The sequence below is a fragment of the Panthera pardus genome, unplaced genomic scaffold, assembly GCF_024362965.1.
Source record: "Panthera pardus isolate Hobbes unplaced genomic scaffold, ASM2436296v1 HiC_scaffold_7, whole genome shotgun sequence".
Taxonomy (NCBI): Eukaryota; Metazoa; Chordata; class Mammalia; order Carnivora; family Felidae; genus Panthera; species Panthera pardus.
In genome coordinates this window covers 58,835,042-58,850,499 of record NW_026527002.1, presented here as the reverse complement: position 1 = coordinate 58,850,499, position 15,458 = coordinate 58,835,042, and the positions used below count along the sequence as shown (strand labels likewise).

At 37.8% G+C, this 15,458-nt stretch overlaps 1 long non-coding RNA gene across 1 annotated transcript in view; it reads left to right on the top strand.

Annotated features, from left to right (window-relative positions):
* The first annotated feature begins 6,978 nt into the window (after positions 1-6,978).
* The window catches only part of LOC128775328 (uncharacterized), a 101,803-nt gene continuing 93,323 nt past the window's right edge, over positions 6,979-15,458 (top strand). The window contains exons 1-2 of the long non-coding RNA XR_008419995.1: positions 6,979-7,091; positions 8,875-9,027. This is a non-coding gene — a long non-coding RNA (uncharacterized LOC128775328). The remainder of the gene's footprint in view (positions 7,092-8,874; positions 9,028-15,458) is intronic.

Below are 15,458 nucleotides of genomic sequence, written 5' to 3'. Positions count from 1 at the left end.
TGAAATGATAGCATGGAACGATCTCTGGTTGTGATCCAGGGAGTGACAAGAAAATGGCTGACAACAGAAGCTGAGTTTTCCAGTTATACTTGTATGTGTGAGAGAAAACTTGGAGGAGCAAACATACTGTACCTACACTTAAATGTCTGTTTTTTTTTTCTTTTTACGACAATAGCAGCAACACCAAGACGATTAGGTGCCAAGTCGTCAGAACCGTGCTTTTCCCACTTGAGTATGTCGGTCCCTCAGTAGTTACCCATCATTTGGTTCTTCCTCAAACAATACATCACCAGACTGACCCGGGCGTGTCCTAAACATAGTTTTTCTGAAAAGGCAAATTTCTCCTTGACCCAAGCAAGAAAGTAAAAAAATAAAAAAATAAAATAAAGTGATTTTGTGCTTATATTTATGCCTGAGAAAAAAAATACATCTAACTTTTCATTTACTTCAGATAAGCAGGTATTACTTCAGATACTTTTTCCTAAATTAATTACTGTAGTCTGTACATATGGAAAGCCTTTATTGCGTACTTATTCATTAGTGTCTAGATGCCTCTTACTGAAGGATATTGATGGAGTGTCATCACTTGCTGAAGTTTAGAATTTCTCTGAAAATATCAACACACAAACTTTATAATTCGTCTTTTCATATATCACTCTAAATGCCTCCTTTGGCTGTTTTTATGCAGCAGCCCTGGGACAAATTGTGCCCTTGTGGTGGGGAACAGATATAGTGAGAGCCTTCATTCCACCTGACGTGCCCTGGCAGGCCCAGCCTTGGACACACCTCATCATGTCTCGCCTTCTGGCCACATTTTCTGCAGGCTGATTTTATGCGGTCACCTCACAGATTCAGTGAAAAGACCTCCACTGTACTCGCGTTTCTGTGTCAGTATCAAAACAGCATGCTCCAGTGAATTGCTTGATAAAAGGTTGCAAATAAAGTTGTGGTTCCGAAGTGATTTTCTGTCCTGGAGGAAGAGGCTCAGGGCAATCCCACTAAATCACTGTGAAGAGGTTTGTCAGAGTCTGACTGTAGCACAAAGAGCAATTAGGGCTGTGCTCCCACCTGAGATTCAGAAACACAGAGAATAGTAACTAAAGAAAAGCAAAGTTGTCTGAAACTCAGGAGACTAGAAGCAGGTTGTGTCAGACCAAAGTGACGAGCCTAAGGCACCATATGAAATTGTAAAGTCAGGGTGAAGAAGGTTCTGTGTCAGTGACAGGTGACACTGGCTCAGGAGATCACGGTTTCAAACTCATAATGTAGAATACTTTAAGTCAAGAGATTTTTCTAGAGGCAGAGAGAATTCAGGTCGCTCTAATTGCTGAAGTCTTGTTAACAGATGCAAGTTTACAGTTCATATAATTCCACCCAATTTCTTCTAGTAGTGTTAGAATATTCTGCTTCATATTCAGATATACTATAATTCTGAATTAAATGTGGTATTATTTTTGGTATCTAAGCAAAAAGAAGATCAGAATATCATTCACATTTTATTGGGGCTGGCCACTTTTTTTTTTTTTTTGAGACAGAGACAGAGTATGAGCAGGGGAGGGGCAGAGAGAGAGGGAGACACAGAATCTGAAGCAGCCTTCAGGCTCTGAGCTGTCAGCACAGAGCCCCACGAGGGGCTCGAACTCACAGACCGTGAGATCATGACCTGAGCTGAAGTCGGATGCTTAACCGGCTTAGCCACCCAGGTGCCCCTGGGGCTGCCCACTTTCTTACCAGGCAGCTCTAGTATCCAAAATCATACTTCTAGGCAGTTTTCAAGTTTATAGATTTTTTTCTATTCTGGCCAGTTGCCTGAATCAAAGTGCTAGTCTGTTTTATTCTCCGGTAACTTTTTTCTCCTGGGATACCATGAAAGCTCTCTGAGGAAAATCACCTGTTCTAACTTGTTTCTATTTCTTTGTTTCAAGCAACAGCCATTGGTTCAGATTAATTTATTTAATACTACAAGATAGTTTATTGTAACAGTGATAGATAATTCACAGAAGGACATGCTGAAAAACTAGACCCTTGGAAGAAAGTCAATTTGGAACAACTCTAGTAGCTCATTAGTGAGAATATCTGGACAATCTCTTTAAGGTTCTGTCTGTACTCTAGCCTGTTTCCAACCATCTTCTGTCCTTGCATTCCCCCCACCCCCCCCAGGAATCAAATTTCAGAGGGGAAAAAGAGAGAACGATTTTTGTAGCTTGGGTACCATTCTGTAGGTTGAGGTCCACTTGATTGTCCACCAAGATCATAATGGAATAACAGGGGAAGAATCACTCCAAAGAACTGCAGATCATTCAATGGTGATTGGGAATATTACCTGACAAATTAAAATTCTGTATGTAATTCATTATAAATATAATCTGTATGCTTACAATTAGATCTGTATGCTTGAAGTCCAATGTGTTAAGTTAAAAAGCGTCCAGGATAGTAGGAGGGAGTTTAGTGATTCTTTAGGGTTTTGTTCTTTTATCAAAATATGTGTAGTAAATGCCTAATTGTCTAGAAAATATATAGAAAAGTTATAATGAATAGATCGAAGTTGCTGTCAAGTAACAGGACAAACAAGTTTCCAAATGAAGTACCAATGCTTATTTCTAATCATGATAATTTTAGAAGCCTATAATCAAACTGGAGCAGTATAAAGATTAAATGCAGTGACTTTGGGCTCACTAGTGTAAATCGTGGTTCTGCTGCTTACTTGTAGGACACTGGGAAAATCTCTCAACCTCTCTATTTCCATTTCTCCATCTCTAAAATAAAGATACGTAATATATTTTTGCACTGATCTCTTCAGTATTAAAGGGGATAATAATATTTTTGATGTTCTTGTATTGCATAAATGGTAGATACTATATTTTCATCAGTATTCTTAAGAGTATGGACCACAAATCATGAGAAGACCAGTGTGTTATCATTCTAGGGATACTATAACAAAGTACCACAAACTAGGTGGGCTAAACAACAGAAATTTATTATCTCACAGTTCTGGAGGCTGGAAGTCCAAGATCAAGGTATTGGCAGGGTTGATTCATTCTGAGGGCTCTGAGAGAAGAGCTCTGAGGGAAGAATCTTTTTCAGGACTCTCTTGTTTTGCAGATGCCATCTTCTCCTTGTGTCTCTTGTCATTATCTTCCCTCCATATGTGTCTCTGTGTCCAAAGTTCCGCTTTTTGTAAGGATCCCAGTCATATTGGATTAGAGCCCATTCCAAAGACTCCATTTTTAACTGGATTACATTTGAAATGACATTATCTCCAAATGAGGCCACATTCGGGCATACTGGGCTTTAGGACTTCAACATCTGAATTTGGGGGGAACATAATTCAATCCATGATGACAAAGTTACATTCAGAGTAGTTGAAGAATCTGTGGCTGTTTAGTCTGGAGGAGAAAATGCTGCAGCATGCAGAGGAAAAAGTCTGATAAATGCGTTCATATGATGTAATGAATAACATTTAAGGAGGTTAATACAGTGTTTAGTATATTATAAACATTCCATAAATGTCAGCTTTCTGATTCTGTCTCTGTCTCACTTGGACAAACATTTATTGAGTACCTACTATGTACCAGCTGTATTGTTGAACAGAGAAACCATGTATGCAGGATTAGACTCATTTTGTGTGGCCCCAGGATTAAACTCCAATTAATGTGTACCAGTTATGTAGGGATATATTTTTATTTCATGAGAAATAAAGTTCTAAAGGGCAGTGCTATTCAAAGATGAAATGGGCTGCTTTTGAGGTAGCAAACCTCTCAATTTTATATATTGAAACACATTTTGAAAAACGAAGTACCTGGCATAATTTTATGGCACTTATAGAGTCAAAGGAAAATTAAGGTAACTCAGCATCCTTTAGAATCCTTCCCTATTCTTAATTTCATTGTTTAGTAATTCATTTACGTAATCTCTATGCCCAATGTGTGGCTCGAACTCACAACCCCAAGATCAAGAGTTACAAGCTGTGCTGACTGAGCTAGCCAGGCAACCCTACTGTTGTTTTAAAAGGGACTAGGGTGGGACACCTGGGTGGCTTAGTCACTTAAGCATCTGACTTCGGCTCAGGTCATCATCTCATAGTTCATGAGTTTGAGCCCCACGTCCGTCTCTATGCTGAGAGCTCAGAGCCTGGAGCCTGCATTGGATTCTGTGTCTCCCTGTCTCTGCCCCTTGCCCACTTACACTCCTCTCTCAAAAGTAAATAAACATTAAAACAATTTAAAAAAATAAAAGGGGCTATGGCAAGGGTGGCAAGAAAGCTTAAGACAACAGGTATGCAATCTTTGTTTTAAAGAAAAGTACTCTAATTTCTTCTTATTTACATGGGAAGACTTTTTGTAATTCCAGGAACTGTTGAAATGGTAGAAGAGAATCAACTCAACCAGTATTTCTTCTGGTCTTTCTCGGGTCTTTCAACTCTGATTTCAAGAAGATACCACTGTTGGGGTGCCTGGGTGCTCAATTGGTTAAGCGTCCAACTTCAGCTTAGGTCATGATCTTGTGATTCGTGAGTTCAAGCCCTACATTGGGCTCTGCACTGACAGCTCAGAGCCTGGAGCCTGCTTTGGATTCTGTGTCTCCCTCTCTGTCTGCTCCTCCTCTACTTGTGCTCTCTCTCTCTCTCTCTCTCTCTCAAAAATAAATAAAACATTAAAAATTAAAAAATAAAAGAAGACAGCATTGCCGAATGGATGGAAAGTGTTCTGACAAAACCTCAGTATGGTTGTTTAAGAAGACTGGGAAAGGTTGCATAATAAAGCCCTTTTGGCACTGAAACATCAAGTTCCTTCCAAGTAGGGAATATGCTGCTATGACTTCTAAATAAAGGCAAATATTAAATTTATTTTTCTTTCATCCAATATTAAGGAATATGATACCACACAAAGTTAAATTTCAAAATGAAAACAATTTAAAGACTGGTAAAATTTAAATTTTAGAATAGAGTTTAAGGACACAGATGAAGTTATGTTTGAAGCTTCAGGACTTTAAGGAAAAGTAAATGTAAATTCATATAAAAACCCATTATTTATAAAATGTAGACTTCAAAGTTTTTATTACTTAAGTTGTAGGATAAGACTATAGGAAGTAAGTGTCTTATGCTTTAAGATTGTCTATATTATGTTTGTATTGCAGCTGATGGAGAGAAGAGATTTGACTTCTAATAAATGATTAGACAACATAAATATACAAGCTTAAACTCTCTATGGTTGACTTACATTGGTATCCCCTAAAGGTCATGTTTTCCAGTTGTGAGGACTTTGTGTAGTATGGTCTCATATTGGCTTTTGGCTTGGGTCTGTGACTTGCTTTGGCCAGTGGGACATTTGCAAGTGTGAGGCTTGTTAGAGCACTTGAATGTTGGGGCTTGTTTCTTGGAACCAGAATTTACAGCCAATTCTGTAAATCAGGCTAGATACTGAATGATGAGAGGTTGATATGAAAAGAGACCATGGAGGAGGAGGGCATTCTTGGGTATTCTTGCCCCATTTGAGCTCCCATTTGCATATAGACCCATGAAGGACTTCAGTTACAAAAGAACCATCCAGCCTGCTAATAATCCCAGTCAACTCACAGAGGCATGAGAAATAATTATTGTTGTTTGAAGCCACTCAATTTCGGGATGATTTGTTACTCAAAAATAGATGACAGAAATACTACTTTTTAAGTTATTTTATTTATAGCTTTTGTTTTCCGTTACGGTTTTATTTTGTTTTCAATAACTTCAGAAGAAAACTGTGTTTGATGAGGCAATGGTTGAATTAAATACCTACTGTTGATTTTACAGTATATTCCAGAATCCAAATGCATAGTTTTTAGGCAAGTTGTATGAACATAGTCTAAATTGCTCCCTAAGAAGAAGGGATTTTATGAAGAACTATAACATTTTAAAGGCTTCCATGAGAGCTTTAAGTAGGTTGCAGTAACTTATTAAATGATATATTCAGTCATGCATTTTAAATGTATGTAGTAGCTAATTACATTTGTACTTATTCTTTATCATGAACCAAGTCACTAATGAGTTTTGGGGCACAATATAGATAGGAAATTCTTTGGGAAAACAAACTAGAGAAATTTTTTTCCCACCAAACTGAAACTGAAGTTGATTATTTGTCCACAGATAATTCCCTTTTTAAAAGAATTTGCTTCAGGGTTCCTGAAAATTGCAATTTCTTTCTGTGTTTATATGAACTACTATTGAATTTTGAAAAATGACATATTAAACTTCACAGAAGCCCTCCATTATATTATTCATTGTAAAGAACAAAATATGCCTTTATTTTCAGATTATTCTAAAAAAAAAAGAAGTAAGTGTCTGTGTATCTTGTAAATCATGAATAAATGGATGTTACATATAATGGCAGTGTAATTGTAATCTCAACAGACAAAATCAGAAAAGAAGTTTTTTGAGTTAAAGTTGTTTGTAATTCGTTGCTCCTCATCAAACATAAATGTAAATAGTAAATTAAATAATGTGGCAGTAGATTTAATGAAATTTAAATGTCTATACCTATCTTTTATAAGAATTTTAGTAAGGTAATATTATTACTTTGAATTATATAATGCTTAACAATTTATACAGTTCTTTCCCAGACTTAAAAAAATTTTTAATGTTTATTTATTTTTGAGAGAGAGAGACACAGAGAGAGAGAGAGAGAGAGAGAGAGAGATCTCGAGTCAGGGAGGGACAGAGAGAGAGAGAGAGAGGGAGACACAGAATCTGAAGCAGGCTCTAGGCTCTGAGCTGTCAGCACAGAGCCTGACATGGGGCTCGAACCCACGAACTGTGAGATCATGAGCAGAAGTTGGAGTCTTAACCAACTGAGCCACCCAGACAGCCCTACCAGACTTTTTAATTAATTGGTTACTAAGTGTCAAGCACTATGAAATTCTAAGGTATCCAAGTAAACTCAATAGATATATAACATGGATCTCAGAATGTATGGTCAGTGTCATCATAATGTAGGAAGTGGTAGATATTCTCCTATACTAACTGAGAAGATTTCATGATGTGGGCACTTGTACCAAATTTAGGATAATACTGCCTGGGAAGATCATCAAATGTGAAAGTCTAGGGATGGGAGAACATGGTATGTGCCTCCCCCCCACCTGCAAGAACTAAGAGGGGAAAATGATTAATAATTCTAACTCATTAGTGTACAGCTTCTAGAAGGGACATGGCAAGGATTGAGAGTAGAGAGATTAGTACTATCTAGATCAAAATTGGCTTTTGAAGCCAAACTTAATGTCAAGAAATTTAGATTCTTTTCTAAGGAAATAGGGAAATAAGAAATAAGAAGCCGTTAGGAGGAAGACATGATCAGATTGCATTTAGAAATTTTACTCTGATTTGACACAGTTAATACATTGAGCAGGGGCAAGAATGCTTGCAAGGAGCCATTAGGAGGCTTCTGGGAGAATCCAGACAATAAATGATTGAGCATGTAACTCAATGTAACTATGACATTAGAGAGAAGGTAATAGAAGTGCAGAGGTAGAATGAATAGCATGTGGTGATATATTAATTGTAGTGGGTTGAGGAAGGGGGCATATTGAGTTTATTTTCCAAGGTTTATGGTTTGAGCAACAGGATGCATACTGCTTCCTGTTGCATAAGTCATAAATGTGTGAAATAGGAATATAAGAGAAAAAGTGAGTGTTGGGTTAATATTAATAAATTTCTGTTGATGGAGTTTCATTTGTAGGTACTTGTTCAACAGATAAGTAAGATTTATTGTCAAGAGTTGTATGGAAAATGTGTCGAGAAGAGGAGAGGGTGGGGAATAGGAACGTGTGGAGAACTTTAATAAAAGGCTGTACAAGGGAGAAAGGAAACAAAAGATGGAGGAGGATGTGTGGACAAGGGACAGATTTAGGTTAAATTACTTTGAGCAGAAAGGAGAAAGAAATATAAGACAAAGGACAGGAATAAATGGCAGTGTCTGAGGACACACTAGGAAACTGATTATAGAGCATATTATCTCACATAAGTCTGTCTCTCTCGAGCACACATACAACAAGTATGATGTTATTAGTTGCTAGATAGTAGAACTAGAACTTGAGGTTACATAACCTATAAAATGTCACTTACCTGGTATATCACAGAGCTAAAACAATCCCTGGTGTCCTGACAGCTGAATCCAGGGTACATTCCTCTAGAGGCAGTGGGCACAGGGACTTTTTAATTGGTAGCTACCACAGAGTATTGAGCTCTGGCTGACAAGTGAGTCAGTCAATTAAAATAATCAATTACAAGTAATCCTACATCTTGATAGTGAAAATTGAATTTTCCTTTTGAACCTAAATTTCTAATCACATAATTTTTGTATGATCCAGACTGGACTGAGTTTGTCTGACATATTTGCAATAAAGAAGCATTAGCGATGTGTGTACTAACCAGATCTACATCTCTTGATTCCAGCTGTGTATGCTTCCCACTGCCTGTGCCATTTAATGTTGGTCAAGAATGACCCATTCATTGTCTAGTGCTCAAAAAAAAAAAAAAAAAAAGAACACTTGGCCTTATGGTTTTAGAGGAAGATTCACTTACTTGAACAATCACAGAAATGAATGGCGGGAGAAATATAACAAGAGAAAGGTGGAGAAAATGTTTTACCCTTGTTCATTATTCTTATTATTTGTGTAGAATTAACCCAGTATCTTCTTTACTTTAAGGCTTTTATTACCAAGCACAGAAGTTTTATTCTTGCATTTAGACTATTAGATGTTTAGCATTTTTTTTCTTATTTTGGACTCAAATTGCATAGGACATGCATTATTCATGGGCAGAAAATGTGGTAGTATGCACACTTGCATAAACATCATATGTAGGGTAGTTTAAATTTAGAAATAGTATTTGGCCTTCTGCTTCAGGAGACATCCTACTAAATCATACAATGACTAAAGCTTGTGATAGACATTTATCAATCCACCATGGGATGCCTGCTGTGACAAGCTGTCTTCAGGAACAGAGGATTTGCGAAGATAAAGTTACACTGGGTTTGCTCTATAAAAGGAAAGCCAAATGTAAGTGTGCTTCATTGTAACCTAACAGTACAGGTCTTCGACTTGCTGGAACAGTTTTAAGCTTAAATGACTCCTGACTCCTAACAGATGATATATGAAACCATATATCCTGGATTTTTGTTAGGAAAATGTAGTCACCATGCTGTGACTATATGTGCTGTTGCCAGCTTGTCTCCTTCAGATCTCTCCTGAATTCATGCCAGTCCCAATTCTTCCCCACCTGTGAACTAAAGCTGCCCAACATTGATCACCAGGATCTATAAAATGTCATGTTCAATGGTTGTTTCTCAGTCCTTAGGTGAAAGGACCTATGAGATGTATTTGACTAAGTTTGTCACTGTCTGCTTTTCTTCAGTCACTTTGTTCACATGGCCTCCAGTTTCTTGGCTCCTCTGAACTTCACTAGATTCTCTCTCTCGACTTTATGGTCTTTAAATATTGGATTCCTCAGGGCTCAGTCCTTGGACCTTTACTATTCTCCATCTGTATTCACTTTGGAAACGATCTTGTTCATACCTAAGGCTTTTAACTATCTAAAGCTAATGGCTCCAAATTTTGTATCTCCAGCGTGGACTGCTCACCTGCATTTTGAACTTGTATATTCACAACTACTTGAATATGTAACAAACATCAGAAATTAATAAGTTCAAAAACAAGCTTGCATTTCTCTTTATCTTCTACCCCCTCTTCTCATAATCTGTCCTGTCTCAGAATGTGGCAAATCCATTTTTCAGTTACTCCTGTCAAAACCTCAGTCACCTTTGATTCCTTTCTTTCTGTCACAGCTCACATCCAAGCTGTCATTGTACCTTGTCACCCTAGCCTTCACATGTTTCTGCTTTCAGAGTACTTCTCGCCTTCCACCACTGCTTCCCTCACTTGAGTCCCTCCGTTTCTTTTTTTTTTTTAATTTTTTGTTAACGTTTATTTATTTTTGAGACAGACAGAGAGAGAGAGAGAGAGAGAGAGAGAACATGAACAGGGGAGGGTCAGAGAAAGAGGGAGACACAGAATCTGAAACAGGCTCCAGGCTCTGAGCTGTCAACACAGAGCCCGACGCGGGGCTCGAACCCACCTGCGAGATCATGACCTGAGCCGAAGTCGGCCGTTTAACTGACTGAGCCACTCAGGCGCCCCTAGTCCCTCCGTTTCTTGACAGGATCATTGCAATTGCTCCCTAATTCTTTTCTCTGTTTCCACTCTTGCTGCTCTACAGACTGTTTGTGACATAGCTTCCAGAGTGAGCCTTTTAAAGCATAAGTCAGATCTTAACTGTCCCTCCACTCAAAATTCAATGGTTTCCTGTTTCACACTGGTGAAAAATTCAGAGTCTTGTCTGTGACCCTTTATGGCCGTACAAGATCTGACCTCTCCGTCCTCACACTTGTCCCCATTACCCAGTCTCCCAATACTACCCCTCTTCCGCCATTTCCCTCAAGCCCACCTAGCTCTGTTCTGGCCATGACAAACCCCTATGGGTTTTATGAGTATACAAAGCCTGGTCTCACTTTTGGACTCTGGTACTTACTATTTCTTCTGCCTGGGATATTTTTTTCCTTGTGTCAGCCTGGCTCATGCTGTGTCTTTTTTCAGGCACCTGTTAAAATGTCACTTTATCTGAGAGGCCTTCTTTTATCTCTATGTGATAAAGGGTATCCATGTTACAAGACATCTACCTTTTTTGTGTTTGTCACTGTTTGACATGATATTTGCTAGTTTATTCCCTGTTGCTGTTAGGTACTTTATTTATTTATTTATTTATTTATTTATTTATTTATTTATTAATGTTCATTTATTTTTGAGAGAGACAGAGACAGAATCCGAGTAGGTTGGGGCAGAGAGAGAGGGAGGCACAGAATCCGAAGCAGGCTCCAGGCTCCGAACTGTCAGCACAGAGCCCGACGGGGGGCTCGAACCCACAAGCCATGAGATCATGACCTGAGCTGAAGTTGGACAGTCAACCGACTGAGCCACCCAGGTGCCCCGGTAATTACATATTTAAAATTAGAATTGCATACTTCTTAGTAGGCAATTAGAATAGTTAGCTCCATGGAAGCAGGGACTTTATCTGCTCAGTACCTACTATAGGTAAGGCCTGAAACCTGGTAAGTTCCCCATAAATATTGATAAATGAATGATTATAATGATTATGTATGTTTTCTTGCTTCCCAAATGTAACACATATTTTTACATAGGTTAATTCAGCCAAAGCAAAACTCCCCACTACCTACCAACTATTCCTTACTTTGTAAATAACTTCTTAGCTCTCTGGCCTTGATTTCTGCATAGACAGTTCTCAGCTGAAAAGGGCCAGACTAGCAGGAAGTGTAAATGCAGGTCTAATTCATAGGAACATTGGTATTGAACTATAAACACAAACACACTTAACCTCTTACACCTGGGTTATGAGTCATGATAACGGCACAACTCACAGTAAAGGCTCTGATCTGCTGGCAGATTGTGAACTACAACAGTGACTTGAGTTCTGTTACGTATAGTACTTTCTTTCCAGGAGTGAAATGTCCATTGCAGGAATTTTCTTTTAATATGACAAAAATACAATATACTTAAAAACATCTTCTTCAGGATTTATACTTTTTATCCCATAAGTTGAAGAACTCTGCATTGACATTAAAAAAAAAAAAAAAAAATGCTGATAGGCAATAATGCAGAGTGACAGAGCCCAGGCTCTGGTCGGCCAGTGGTGGCTTCGAATAGCAGCTCTTCCAGATATTAGTTCCCTGAATTGGGGCAAGTGATAACCTTTCTCAAGTTTAGTTCCTGGGCTATAAAATGGGCAGAATAGTAGCATCATCCCGTAGAATTGCACTGAGAACTAAGTGAGGCAACACATGAAAACACTTAGAAAAATTCCAGAGAAAACTCTTGCAGCTTTTTTTCTATTGGTATTGTTAGCATTACACTTACTTGTTTCATTGTCCCTGAGTTGAATGTCCTCCCTCCAGTGGTCGTACTTCTCCAGTTACAAGTGCAGTCTACTGTACTGAGAACAGATTTTTGTGGGAAAACTGAGATTGTCACCTGTGTTTGAGAATTACATGTTTTTCTAAATTCTTTTTTAAATTCCAAGGGGTTGTTACATTAAATTTTTGTGCTGTGTTGCCTCAGAAGTGTGCAAGAGTGTTTTGTCCTCCCACATAAAAGAACAAAATAACTTAAAAATGATTAAAATTAAAAAGTCAATTTAAAATGTCTTAAAAATGGGCTCATATGTCTTTATAACATATTTTCCACCTGCGAACTAATGCTACAGAAGTTTGCATCATGTGTTAGTGAGTATTTCTGTAGGAAAGTGCTAATGTTTCCTAAGTAGCATATGGGCTATTAGATCTGATACGTGGGAATAACTGTGCAGCAATCTTGGAAAATTATTCAAGGATTTGTTACAGAAGAAAACAGAATTTCTAGAGACACAAAAATCAAAATACCAGCTTGAATATTATAATGACACTTTGTGGTTATATATCACCTTTCTCAAATGCTTCACACCTATTTTCTCATCTAAAAACATCTTCTGTAAATTAATACAGTAGCGGGTATTAGTCGTCTTCCCAATATGAAGGGAAATCTCACTCGAGAGTTCACTACTGTGTTTGTTTGTACCATTTGAGATCTTCTGGAGTTCACATATTTAATATTTGCATTATTTTACTGGAAGCAAGAAGGTTGTCAACTGTAAGCATGATCTTCCAATGCAACAGCACATGTTGAAAATATATCCTGTTTAACTCAGGTTCTCTTACATGTGCTGAAGATAAATAGCTATTAGCACCAAAAAATAGTATTCTATTATTCTATTGAGAAAACTAATTTACCTAAACTGTAGGTGAGACTGTTGATAACTATAACTCTAAATCAAATAAACATGCATTTATTTACTTGTCTATCAAACGTTTAATATGCACTTACTATGCACCCACTAACTGTAAGATGCTGAAGAGACAGTTTCGATTATACTCAATCTCTGCTGTCACGAAAATTAAGTTTCTTGGTTACAAAATAAATCCATCTTCAGTAACGATTTTAGTAGCATCATTGAATTTTAAAGGATAATATCTAATATAAGATGAAATAATGACTTAACGATAGATGTAAACGGGAGCCAAAGAAATTAGTTTGGTAATTTGTGTTCCATAACTAGTCATTGTCAGGTATTCAGCTGTCTAAACATATGTGTTCTCTACACTTGGGTAAAATCTGTGCCACTGCTCGCCTATCAGTGTGACTTTAGACCTAGAAGACACAGGAGGAATTGTGACCCTTCTTCCTAAGATGTGAATAATGATGGCAGTTGCTATCTGTATGAAGGAAAGTGCCCAAGGTAAATGATAGCTGGTCAGCATTTCCTTCTATTCTGTATGTATATCTAGTCATGTATATCTAGTCTTCTTTTTGACATGAACCTGAACTCAACATTTATCAGAATTAATGGTGCATAAAGTAAAAATGAACCCATTAAAATTGTATTAAGATGACTTTCTGTAATGCAAGCAAATAGGAATCTGTATACAACAGAAGGAAATTTCCCACATTCGGATATTAAATTTACAAAAAAAAAAAATGTAAAAGTCAAAGTACATTCACTTAGTTCTTTCATTCAGTATTCCCAGTTTTCCTTTCTCATGAAGACCTGCAGGTTTTTGCTCTTTACTTAAGTCTTGTGACCTTGTTCCTTCTTTGAGTCCTTTTCAGTCTAAACACACAGGTTTAAACACATTGTTTAAGCTCACTATTGTTTACAAGACCAAACTTCCTCACCTTGTTCTCTTTCAGTCTCACCTGTCTAACATATCCCTGACTCAGAATGTTAGCTTTCTACACTGAGACATTTGGCAACTCAAAGAGTCTTAGGAGCATTGCTGAAGGCCTAGTTTGGCTTTCTTGTCCATCAGTCTGCAGCCATAGATATCAACCTTTTCAAAGTCCAAATAAAAATTATATCCTCCTGGGCAGAGAATAACCAATGGCCAATTAACTCTTGTAACTTGAGGTAATACTTTCCCAGCTAGCCAAGTTATTCCCAAATAGTTTTTCCTAAATGGAAAGAGAACATTTGACTATCTGACTTCAGTATCCATTGCTTGAACCCTGGGTGTTATTACATAGTCAGTACAAATTTTCCAGGGCTCCCTGCCAGTCTCCCATGGCCTACTTCTGGATGATACTAAAGGAGCAACTTTCCTGATACTGGTGGGAGAAATAGTTCTCCATGATCTTGCATATCTTCTCATTATTAGATTAGGAATACTTGATTTGACAACAGTAATATAAAATATGTCAACTACACGAAGAGAAATGGTCGCCTAGATAGCCCAAGACTTAGAGGCAAGCCAAAAGGTTATCTGAGCCTAGTAAATACCTCATATTTTGCATGGGTCACCATTAGCAGAGAGTTAGTATAATCAGTTTTCTGTATTCATCGACAATAATATCCAGATTCTGAAAATCTTCCTCAGAGATATTTGCTCTAAAAGGCCATTCCTTACAACCCATAGCAAAATAGGTAACTATAATCCATACAGGCAAGGGAATTGGATTTCCCTGATTAGTTTGGACTTACCTAGAATTTGGGGAGGTGTTCACCTGCCTATGAATATAGGGACATGTTCAGGAGGGATGGATACCTGGAAAAACAGGATTCTGTTTAAAGGAAGAGTTGGTCTATGATAGTTAGGTAAACCATAGTACATTCTATAAACAGAAATGGATCTTTTGTGAGGCTAGCCTGGATTTCTAGGTATTTCCAGACCTATCAGAGCCCACTAAGAGACATACTTTAATTTTGAACTTTAAAAAAGTTTATAAAGTTTTCACTTATATGGATCCACTTCTAGATCCTCAAGAGGACCTCATCTCAGATATCTCTATGCCTTTACGCATTACTGTTATGGGGCGCCTGGGTGGCTCACTAGGTTAAGCCTCTGACTTCAGCTCAGGTCACTATCTCAGGGCTTGTGAGTTCGAGCCCCACATCAGGCCCTGTGCTGACAGCTCGGAGCCTGGAGCCTGCTGCAGATTCTGTGTCTCTCTCTCTCTTCCCTTCCCCTGCTCATGCTCTGTCTGAGCATGTTTAATGTTTAAATAAACATTAAAAAAGAAACATCACTCTTATTGAAGTCATTAGGTTGAAAGAATAGAAATTGACAGGAAACTAAAAAAACAAAAACTTTATTTTCAAGACCTATTCAAACTTGCTTGGGAGGGGGATTGGGGAGCAAATATTTTCTGTACTTTGAGAGAAATTTAGGACATGTCCAGTTACTTTTTTGGTGATTTTCTGATCATAAAATTTCAATAAATTCTGGACAAACATATAATCTCCTTCAGTAAATGTCCAGGCCCATATAAAACTCAATATCATGAACTCTTCTTAAACCTAATACTTAACCTCCCCAAACTCTGCCTTTCAT